The 12,257-nt window shown below is 45.3% G+C and overlaps 1 protein-coding gene across 10 annotated transcripts in view; it reads left to right on the forward strand.

Annotated features, from left to right (window-relative positions):
• ESCO1 (establishment of sister chromatid cohesion N-acetyltransferase 1) overlaps nt 1-12,257 on the forward strand; it is a 66,679-nt gene that overhangs the window by 13,193 nt on the left and 41,229 nt on the right. The window lies entirely within an intron of this gene.

The raw sequence follows: 12,257 nt of genomic DNA on the forward strand, positions 1-12,257 counted from the left end.
GGATATTTTTTGTAAGGCACTGACTAAAACTAAAGATAGGGAAAGAACTTTTCCACAAATCATTGATGAGCTAGCTTCATCAATAACTGATACAGTGAGAGGCATAAATAAATTGGTAAACTAAAATACAAATAGCTATTTCTACTAAAGGAAAAGTAGAGCAAAAACTATTCAACCAAAGAATTTCAAAATGGTAAGGGAGCAAAAGCACACACATTGTCCTAGTTTGAAGGACCACACAACGCTGCAGCAGAAACAATTAAAAAATTGAACCCATTAAGGCAGACATTATGACTATCCACACTTTTGTAATATTAAAGTCCTTAATCTGCTAAAAATAAAACAGTCTCCAAAATATTAATTGTATACATCTCTTAACATTTGCATTTTAACCCAATCCCTGTTTATCAATGAAGGATATACACCGGACCCTTGGTAGAATGCACATCTATATAGCGCGAATTCACATATAACACGGTCGCGGCCATGGATCCCAAATTTAATCGCAATTCATTTTAATGCGGTACCACGCATGGATCCCAAATCCCGCTTTCTAGCGAGGGTCCGGTGTAGTTGTTATACCTGTAATTCACTTTAATCAAATAATAGTATATATGGCACAGTGATTTATAGGCTTATGTCGTATCTGCAAAAACTGACTAAAGCCTTCAATCTAGGTGCACAGAAGATTACACCTCCAAGTTACATTTTTTTGTAAAATGTTAAACTAGAACCAGATAAAGGTATATGTACAGATAAGATGTCATAGTTTGATGTGTGGTTTTTAAAAATGTTTGTACTTGCATCTGTAGGAAAGCACCTGACTCTTAAAACTTTGCATATATAGTGGTTGAAAGAGTGGCAATTTAAATTTAAAAAAAAATCTTTTTTTGAAGTTCATAATTGTCAGTATTATTTTTTGACCAACTCTATTTCCAGATATTTAGTCTTTACTTTTTAAAGAAATGTGTAAATGAGCTTTTGCTGTATACCATGTGTACAGCCCATTTAAAACTGTTTGCAAACATGTAATATATAGTAATTATCTTGCATATATTGGCTGAAAAACATTTTACATCTCTTAAAATTTCTGGCATGCTGTTAGGAGCAGCAGTTTATTATACTCTTATTTTAAACAAAATAGTTCAAATTGCTGTCCTATCTCAGACCCATTCACTACTTAGTTAAAACATTAAACATCCAATTTTTTAGGAGTTTTGTTCTTATCTGTGGTAAGAAAGTTGTTCCGATCGTGGCTCCTATGGTTTGAGATGTAATCCTCTTGGACATCTGTCTATCCCTATCTCTCTACCCCATCTCGTCTAACTTACCAAAAAAAACCCTCGTCTCTTGGAGGTGTTCTCTGTTGTAAGATGTTAGGACCTTAAGCCCAACGTTAATTACTACTACTTTACTGTAGCCGTGATCATGTTAGTATTTTGGCTTTATATTGTGCATTTTATGCCCCTTTTTTATTCTAACTGTTCGTACAATGCCAGAGTCCTTGGAACTGAGGTATGATATAAATCTTGTCAAATATTCTTATAAATTCTACCATTCTGTTTGGTATTTGGAGGGAATGTTATGGGTAAAACAATTTTCCCCCCATATGCAGTTTTATATTATCTGTTAACAAGAATTTAGTTCATAAAATCGCATATTATCTCCTTTGTGTAGTGCATCCGTACTGAATACCTTTTTGTATTACCTGTGAGTATAAAATCTATAACAAGCTCAATTTGTCTGCAAAAGGTATTAAAAATTCTTGCTGTTTGCTTTTAAATGATTTTTTTTTTTTTAATATTGAGAGAGGACAATCTTCTAGAACTTGAAGTTGTTCTAATACTCAATACTTGTACTGATTTTCAATCCTTTTTTTTATGGTGCATGTCATTAGTGTCTGAGCTTGCCTAACCATTAATCCTCGCATCACAACTATTATTCTCATTTTACTGATGTAAAACTGAGACACAGAAAATTACACGGGAAGTCTGGCAGAGCCTAGATCTTCTGAGTGCCTTAACAAGATCATCTTTCCTCTTTTTTATGAAGGTTACAAAACAAACTTAAAAGAGCAGTGAAAACCTCATTATGTGTGCATGCACACATAGTGAAATATACTTTGGAGGAGGAATATTTTTATGTTAAAAGCCACTGTGATACAGGAGGGCCAGGGAGCAGTGGTAGAGGGGAAATATATAAGCCCTACGCTAAGTAAGGCTTGGTTCCCTGTAGACTAGGGAGGGTTGCTACAGGTTAATTAGGGCCTTAATTGACTATAGGTGCTCTATCAGGAACCTAATAAAACTCCTTACTTCAGGCAATCGGGAAGAGGAGGAAGGAGAGAGGACTGGAGCTTGGAGGTGTGTTGTAAAATTTGAAAGACCAGAGAACCGAAGTAAGGCGAGACCCTGCCCCAACAGGGGAGGGAGTCTAAGGACCAAAGGTTCCCCACCCAAGGAGGAAGAGGGTAAGAACCCACAGGGGTTGAGAGGGTCTGGGGCTGGGGCTCAGAGTGAGGAGCAAACCCAGACCCCTCTCCCGCTTCCCTCCTCTACCACCTTCCTGGGCCACTAGTAGGGACCTCAGCGGCCCAAGACCAGGGGTAAGGAGTGGCATCTAGGCACCCCTGCCAAGAAAAGTGCAGGACCCACCATACTAACGTTGGCCATCTTGTCATACATTGTGTGAGGGGTGGGATTTCTGCACTGGGAACATAATCCAGGGTGGGTCACTACCACCTTGCCCCAAGATGGAGGATGTGGTTGAAGCACTGGTGCAAGCCACTGCCGCCCAGCAGGAGGCTATCCGGTTCCAGGCAGCTGCCCAACAGGAGGCCATGCGGCTGCAGCAAGGGACCAATCACCTGCTGGTGACCTAGGCCACCCAAGATCGGGCCATGCTGCAGGAACTAATGAACCAGGTGAAGGCCCTTATGGAGCTGAGCCGCGGGTATGATGGGATGTGGACCATACAAGCCAGCGACTTTCTGCAGGAAATGACCCGGGAGGATGTGGAGGCATACCTCCTGGCCTTTGAGAGGACAGCTCTGTGGGAGGCCTGGCCCCAAGACAAGTGGTCAGGCATCCTTGCCCCATTTTTTGTGTGAGGAGGCCCAGAAGGCCTACTATGAAATGACTGCAGAGGAGGTAGCAGATTGCCTTCAGTTGAGGGTAGAGATCCTGGCTAGGGCAGGGATAACAACGGCCTTCTGAGCCCAGAGGTTCCATGAATGGCAGTACTGCGAAGACCAGACATAGCGTTTACATCCGTTTGACCGAATCCACCTAGCCCAGAAGTGGTTACGTCCAGAGGCTCTCAGCTTGGAGAAGATGATGGAGCTCCTGGTGCTGGACCGCTATAGGAGGGGACTATCCTCAGGCCTCCAAGCCTTGGTAAGCCAGAATGATCCCTCCACCTATGACTACAAGGGTGACCAGTTCGAGAGACAGCTGGCAGCCAGTGAGCTGTTTGAAACCCTGGGAGGTGAAACACAGCATTTCAAGAAATCAGTCCCAACCCCGAGACCTCCAGGAAAGACATGACGGGAAGAACAGGCACCAAGAAGCGGCCTGAGGCCCCCAAAGGGACCTAGGAGTCTGGGGGGAGAGGGCTGAGGAAGCACGTTAGAGGGCTCAAGACAGAGGGCAACTTTCGGGATATGAGATCGCTGTTATGAGGTGTGGGGAATTGGGGCATATAGCAGCCCAGTGCCCCAACAGGGAGGAGTCCATGCAGTGCAATCTGGGGGATCCCGGGGACCAATGTGGCCTAATCAGCCTGGTGGGGGTCACAAAGGCCCCACATCTTTACACCAGACCAGTAAAGATGAACAGCATCCAGACCATGGCTTTGGTGGACTCTGGGAGTGCTGTCACATTGGTCTCAGGGAAGTTAGTGGGCCAAGACCAACTGAGCCAGGCCAAGAGCACCGGAGTGACGTGTGTCCACGGCACAGTAAATTTCTACCCCACAATTCCAATATGGATTGAGATCCAGGGAAACACTACTAAGATGACTGCAAGGGTGGTCCATAAGCCTCCCTACTCAGTCTTAATTGACAGGGACTTTCCTGGGTTTGAGAGCCTACTCTCCCCCACCTCCCCATCAAGTTAGGGGAGGGAAGTAAACCACAAGCAGAGTTCAAGGCGCCTATGGATGGCCCTACCACAATTTTTGCTGGGTTTTCCCCAGAGGTATTTTCACCCACCGGGAAGTCTCGGAAATCCAGACGGGGAAAGGAGGGCAGGCAAAAGATTAGGAACCAGGATTTTGGTGGCAAACCAAAGAGCTGCCCTGGTTGGAAGGAGGCCCCGTGGAGACCCAGAGATGGCCCCCAGCATGAGCGGAAGCACCCCCAAGAGGAGGAGGAGGAGAGCCCAATCCAATAGAATCAGGCCAGATCGGTCCTACATGCAAATATTTTGGGCAGGACGAAGCTGATGACTCACTATATGTGAACTTGAGGGAGGAGGTAGTAAAGGTGAATGGCGTGCCAGTAGAAGGGAAAACTAAAGGCCCAGGGCCACACTATATAATCAAGCAGGATCTGTTGTACTGGCTAGTACCAATATGGGGTGGGGGGGAGTAGTAGAACAGCTCTTGGTGCCAAGGAAGTACACAAGGGCGGTATTAGAGTTAGCTCATAGTCATCTGTTTGGTGGACGCTTAGGAGCAGACAAGACCCTGGATAGAGTCCTAAGTAGGTTCTACTGGCCATGGGTATGGGCAGAAGTCCAGCGCTATTGCACCTCCTGCCCAGAGAGTCAGTGGCATAGCCCCTGACCTCAGTTAAGGGCCCCACTGGTATCCTTGCCTATAATTGAAGTTCCTTTTGAAAGCATAGCAATGGATCTAGTGGGCCCACTAGAAAGAATAGCCTCGGACCACTGAAGCATACTTGTCATCCTGCATTACGCTACACGGTACCCCGAAGCCATTCCTTTAAGAAACCACACGTCCAAGGCACTTGCAAAAGAACTGGTGCAAGTTTTTGCTAGGGTAGGCATCCCTAAGGAGATCCTGACCAAGGGACTCCCTTCATGTCGAGAATAATGAAAGACTTATGTACCGTGCTCCGCATCCGAGCCTTGCGGACCTTAGTCTACCATCCCCAAACAGATGGTCTGGTTGAGCGATTTAACCAAACTCTCAAGAGCATGATCCAAAAGGTGGTGGGCCAAAGTGGAAAAGACTGGAATACCCTCCTCCCATACCTGATGTTTGCAATATGAGAACTTCCCCAAGTATCTACTGGATTCTCCCCCTTCGAGCTACTGTATGGATGCCACCCATGTGGCATATTAGACATGGCGAAGGAGGAATGAGAGGAACAACCCAACCCATGGAAGAACGTCTTTGCACATGTAGCCTAGATGAGAGAACGAATAGCTCAAGTGACCCCCATAGTACGAGAGCATTTGGAGAAAGGACAAGAGGCCCAACGAACCTACTACAATCATTGGGCAAAAACATGGAAATTTTTTTCCCCAATGTTTTGAGAACAGGAGAACAGGTGCTGAACAGGTGCTGGTTCTGGTACCAATAACAGAAAGTAAGCTCCTGGCCAGTTGGCACGGACCCTATGAGATCATGCAAGCTGTTGGGAAGGTGAATTATAAGGTGAAGCAGCCAGACCGCCGAAGGTCAGAGCAGATATACCACGTCAACTTACTGAAACTCTGGCTTGATTGGGAGATGTGCCTGGTTGTCCTGCCGGCTCCATCCTAGGCAGATGGCCCGCAAGGGCAGGTAAAGATATCCGCCAAATTAGCCCCCAGAACAATGAACAGAGGTTGTCGATATGATCCAGCGGAACCCAGACGTATTCTCCACACAACCAGGCCATACGACACTGATCCAACACCACATCGTCACCTGTCCCGGAGCAAGGGTGACGATAAAACCATATCACATACCAGAGGCAAAAAGAGAAGAAATTACGACAGAAGTAAGGAAGATGCTGGAACTTGGGGTGATTGAGGAATCACACAGCCAGTGGTCCAGCCCTATTGTCTTGGTCCCCAAGCTTGATGGCAGCCTGAGATTTTGTAATGACTTCCGAAAGTTAAACAAGGTCTCTCAATTCGATGCCTACCCAATACCACGTATTGATGAGCTGGTGGATCAGTTAGGCAAGGCCCGATAATTGACCACCTTGGACTTGACAAAAGGTTACTGGCAGATCCCCCTGGATGAGGACGCCAAGGAAACAAACTGCTTTCTCTACTCCCGACGTTCGTTTCCAATATACCGTCCTCTCTTGGGCTCCATGGGGCCCCCGTGACTTTCTAACAATTGATGGACAGATTACTTCGACCCCATGCCAAGTATGCTGCTGACTATTTAGATGTGGTAATCCATAGCCCTGACTGGGAGACGCACCTGGGAAAAGTGGAAGCGGTACTAGATGCTCTTAGACAGGCTGGCCTCACTGCTAACCCATCCAAATGTGCAATGGCGTTAGCCAAGGCCAGATACCTCGGGTATGTAGTCGGAAGGGGCCTGGTGAAGCCCCAGTGAAACAAAGTGAAGGCAATACAGGAATGGCCCTGCCTGATCCGCAAGAAGCAAGTCAGCACATTCTTGGGGATAGTGGGGTACTATTGCTGGTTCATCCCTCACTTCGCCACAAAGGCAGCGCCTCTGACGGACCTGATAAGAGCTCGGAGCCCGGAGATAGTTAAGTGGACCAAAGCAGCAGAAGAAGCTTTCACAGACCTAAGGACAGCCCTCTGCAGCCATCCAGTGCTCATAGCCCCAGATTTCAAAAAGGAATTCATCCTACAAACAGATGCCTCGGAGGTAGGACTAGGGGCCATCCTTTCACAGATGGTGGGGGATGAGAAGCACTCAATCCTTTACCTTCGCTGAAAGCTCCTGCCCAGGGAGCAATGGTACGCCATAGTAGAAAAGGAATGCCTAGCGGTTAAATGGACCACAGAAATTCTATGATACTATCTGCTTGAGTGGCGGTTCACCCTTGTGACAGACCACACCCCACTCCAATGGATGCACACAAACAAGGAGAGGAATGCATGAGTGACTAGATGGCTTCTATCCTGACAAACTTTCCACTTCTGGATACAGCATAGAGCTGGAAGCCAACATGGCAACGTGGACAGCCTGTCCTGACAACATGTCTCTTGTCTCAAGTAGTCCAACTCTGTGGTGTCGGGGGGGGGGGGGGGGGGCAGAATATGTGGTACAGGAGGGCCAGGGAGCAGTGGTAGAGGGGAAATATATAAGCCCTAGGCTAATTAAGGTGTGGTTCCCTGTAGACTAGGAAGGGTTGCTACAGGTTAATTGGAGCACCTGTAGTCAATCAAGGCCCTGTCAGGAATCTAATAAACCCCCCTGCTTCAGGCAGTCAGGGGGGAGGAGGAGGAAGGAGAGAGGACTGGAGCTTGGAGGTGTGTTGTAAGATTTGAAAGACCAGAGAACCAAAGTAAGGGATACTCCCTCCCCCAGCATCTAAGGACCGAAGGTTCCCCACCAAGGAGGAAGAGGGTAAGAACCCGCAGGGGTTGAGAGGTGCTGGGCCTCAAAGTGAGGAGCAAACCCAGACTCCTCCCCTGTGTCCCTCCTCTACCACCTTCCTGGGCCACTAGCGGGGACCTCGGCAGCCCAAAAGCAGGGGTAAGGAGTGGCGTCTTAGCACCCCTGCCAAGAAAAGTGCAGGATCCACCATACTAACATCAGCCATCTTGCCACAGCCACTTACAAACATTAAATCCTTGTAGCAACTTTCAGGTCAGTATGATCTCTGTTTTACAGACCATGGAAAGTGAGGTAGCAAGATTCAGTGACTTGCTCAAGGTTGTATAGTCTATCAAAGATTGGGTTAGAATTTAAGTCCCTGATTATTGTTGTGCTCAGACTAATATAACAATCCAGTCTGAGATATTATGAACTATGATATAGGAAGACAGACCTTAAATAACTTCTAAAATCTTACATATTCAGTGGACATGTTGTTGGTTAAATGAGCTCCCACATTTATGCAAAATTAAGTTGTTTCTTTTTATTAAATTTAAGATGAGTAGAAATGTTCCATCCCCTGCCTCAGAAAGTTTTAAACAAATACTCCCTTGCTGTATTTGCATCCTAGATTTTTAATGGAGTTCAAAAAAAGAATTAGGTAGGTTCATGAAGGATAAGTCCATCAGTGGTTATTAGCCAAGATGGTCATGGATGGAACCCCATGCTCTGAGTATCCCTAGCATCTGATTGCCAGAAGCTGGGAGTGGATGACCCAGGATAGATCACTGCATGATTGCCTGTTCTGTATGTTTCCTCTGAAGCATCTGGAAGATAGGATACTGGGCTAGATGGACCATTGGTCTGACACGCTATGGCCATTCTAAATGCAAGTACATGAGAACCTGAAAATGAAATTGATGTCCAGTTAATTCTTTTTCCATGTTGACAGGACTGCAAAATTTTGAAAAAAGCTCCCTATGCTGTTTAGTCTTCAGTTTTATTAAAATTAGGTGTTTTTGTGACATAAGGAAATTTGCTTTTAAGATTTTTATATTGACATCTCTTCAAGGGGAGAGACTATTTATTCTGAGTATCACTAATTTAAAAAAAACCTATATTCTGAATTTACGAAATAGCATTTCACAGCAAACACTGTTCTCAGTGATGTGCAGGACATAGAGGATGACAAGGTAGTGATAAATTGGATAATTCACCTTAATTTTAAAATGTCTCCTAACTTTTATCAGAGAGACGAGGTAGGTGAGGTAATATCTTTTAATGGGCCAACTTCCGTTGGTGGAAGGTACAAGCTGCTGAAATACACAGGGTGGTTTTTCAGGCCTGGGGAAAGAAATTGTAAATAATGCTGCTAGACACTAAAAAACATGGATTCAACAGGGACACTGGTTTCATGGCTTATTACAACCATCTGTAACGCACCTGCCTGCTAACCCATAATGGCCCACTTCAAACTCCTTTTACATAACAATCTAACCCTTATTATCCACCCCATTTCAAATTACCTCCTATAACATGTTACCCCTTATGCTTAACTATCTGTCCCATTTTTAGCTCAGGCCTGGTCTACACAAGCCTCTGTGCATCAATCTAGTTGTGCATGTATCTATACTTAAATTTGTTTCCCACCAATGTAAACTCTCCTCAATGCCAGCATAGTAACACCACCTCCCCAAGCAGCACTGAGCCATGGTCAATGTGTTTGAGGTTGACGCAGCGCAAACGTAGATACTGTGCTACCTGTGTCAACTCTAACAGTCCTCCAGCAGCTATCCCACAATGCCTGACACTGACTGCTCGGGTCACAGTTGTGAACTCCTGTCCTGGGGTCTTGGAGACCAGAAGGCTCACTGACCCCACGCCCCAAGTCCTGCAAATTTTTGAAATGCCATTTCCTGATTGTCCAACTTGGCGAGAACACCTAGCAGCTCTCCATTCTTGTGTGCAACTGCCTAGCTGGCCATGTTGGCTGCATGCTCCAGACAAACTGCAGCCTGGAGTAGACGGGAGATATTGGATTTCCTGGGCCTGTGGGGAGAAGAGGCTGTGAAAGCACAGCTATAGATCAGCCATAGAAATGTGGACATCTGCAGATTTCACAGGTGATTCAGGAGAAGAGGTACAACAGGGATCAGCAGCAGCACTGTGTGAAAGCGAAGGAACTGTGGCAGGCATAGCAGAAGGCCTGGGAGGCAAACAATTAATCTGATGCCGAGCTGCAGACCTGCCACTTTTTACAAAGAGCTGCATGCCATACGTGGTGGAGACCCAACCACCACCGTGGATATCTCCAAGGATCCTGAGGCACAGGCCCCGGGCATGAACAGCAAGGATGAGGGGAAGGTGGAGGAGAATGGAGGACATGCAACTGAGGGGTCCAACTATGCCATGAGCTTTTTGGGACTCCAGCACAGCTCAGTCAATTTCAGGAGTTGAGCACATGCAAGCCCAATGCAGAGGAAAGAACCTTGGGTAAGTGTGTCCATTTATTTTCCATTACAGTTATGGTGCTCTTAGCTTAACAGGACACAACTATTGATTTTCATTAATTTACTTGTACTAGAAGAAGTATTGGTACAACAAAGAAAAGTAGAGTTTATATGCTTTTCATTCCACTGTAGAGTTAGGTAGGGGGGCTGCGCAGAGCAGTTTGTTTATATTCACAGAGATGTCCCTTGAATCCTCTTGAGAGCTCTCAATGAAATTTTCCTGGAGGTGCTCAGCAATCCTCTCCCAAAGTTTTTTAGGGATGGCAGCCTTATTTCTTACTTCATGGTAGGATAGTTTCCCACACCAGTCGGCAACAATCTTGGCAGTCTCCATTGCAGTAAACAAGCTAGCGGTGGACAACCCCAGGTGGCTTCGGGTTGCCAACAGCAGCTGTGCTCTTTGTGCCTTTGTGTTACCCTCAGGAGTGAGATCTGCTGAAATCACCACTGCCTGTGGAAAATGGTGCCAATTTTCAGTGCCATTGCCCATCACACGTAGTTTCATGCAACTGAGCAATCCCTTCTTCATTTCTCTCACCCTTGGCAGGCCATACACACCATGGCTGGAGCTGAGAATGGTATTGTGCACAAGCTCTCTGAAGCAAAAGTGTCAGTAAGCATGTATTGCTTAAAACTTTCGGGGAGCAAGGGAAGGGAGTTCTGAATTTTAACTTTGCTTTCCATTGTGAGTATACTGACAATGGTACCTCTGTTTTTGTCTGTAGCTGCTGCCATTGCAGCCTTGAGAGGTTCCTCCTCCACACCTGCATAATGCTTGAGCCAGATAAGGAAGAGAGAGAGAATTTGGGATGATGTGTTCAGCAAGATCATGCAAGCCAGTGCTGTATCAGATCATGAACAGAGGGCCTGGAGGATGAGTATGGCAGACTGTCTATAGCAGGGATCTCAAACTCAAATCACCATGAGGGCCACATGAGGATTCGTACATTGGCCCGAGGGCTGAATCACTGAAATCTTTTCATACAACGGTACAAAAGTATAGTCAAAAATGGGGGGGGGGGAAAGTAATATAGTATGCTATTAAAAGTCAATTTATTAACTTTTTAAAAACTGTAATCCAAAAAGTCAATGCTAATTTTGACCGTCATTTCATTTTTGGCCACTTAGCTGGCAGCGTTTTGCATCAATATTTGGTTTTGTCTCAGTCCTATCAAACCTGTCTCAGTGTTGCTTTCAGATGTTAATCAGTGAGCCTTGACCTTAACACAGATTTGTTAATCTTCATGGAACAGGAAAAACTGTTCATACATATGATATATTTACTTCCAAACATTGCCATTATCCTGGCGGAAGCAGAGAATAACGTGGGAAATCTTTCTTGCGAAAGAAACAGGTAGAATTCTGGAATTCCAACATCTGTATACTTCTGCTTCAAAATGGTATCACACTGAAGCTCCACTAACTCCATCTGCATTTCCTCTGCAACATTATCCATTTCCACAGCAAAGGGTGTGGAAAAAAGTTGAAAATGTGGTTCAAGTGTCTTGAAATCTTTAAACTGCACATCAAACTGTTTGTGTAAGCTAGAAATGATATCTGCATATGCTTCCAAGGATTTGGGTTCAACTTTTCCTGAGGAAAATTCAGACTTTGACTTTGAAGGACTTAACACAGACGTATGACAGTGTTATCACCTGTTTTCTACCCTGAAGCTTCAAGTTCAGTGTATTCAGGTGATAAGTTACATCTGTTAGAAAAGGAAGGTTGCAGATAAAAGTGGAATCAGCAAGCTGTGGAACCTCCTTGTTTTTCATTTTCATGAAGGAATCCATCTCCTCTCTAAGTGTAAAAGAACACTTCAAAACATTTCCACGATTCAGCCATCTAACTTGAGTGTGATACAGAAGTGCCCCATATTCGCTGTCCATACTTGCTAAAAAAGAAGTGAACTGTCTGTGATTCAGCCCTCGTGCATGTATAAAATTAATGGTTTTGACAACTACATCCATAACTTCCTTCATTTTGTAGACTTTCACTACGCAGGGCTTCTTGGTGCAAAATGCAATGTATACTGGTGAGGCTAATTCCTGGTATATTGAGGCTGTTCAGTTTTGGTCTTCAATAATCCAACCACACCAATGTTTTCAGAGCACCTAGATGGCGCACTGTCCATAGCCAAAGATACGAGTTTGTTCCATGGCAGCACAGCTCTTTCAGTGCACTCTTCCAGTCCTTGAAATATGTCACGTCCCATTGTGGTACCCTTCAGTGGCATTAAGTCTAGCAATTCTTCAGTTATATTCCAAT

Source organism: Caretta caretta, chromosome 2, assembly GCF_965140235.1.
Source record: "Caretta caretta isolate rCarCar2 chromosome 2, rCarCar1.hap1, whole genome shotgun sequence".
Lineage (NCBI taxonomy): Eukaryota > Metazoa > Chordata > Testudines > Cheloniidae > Caretta > Caretta caretta.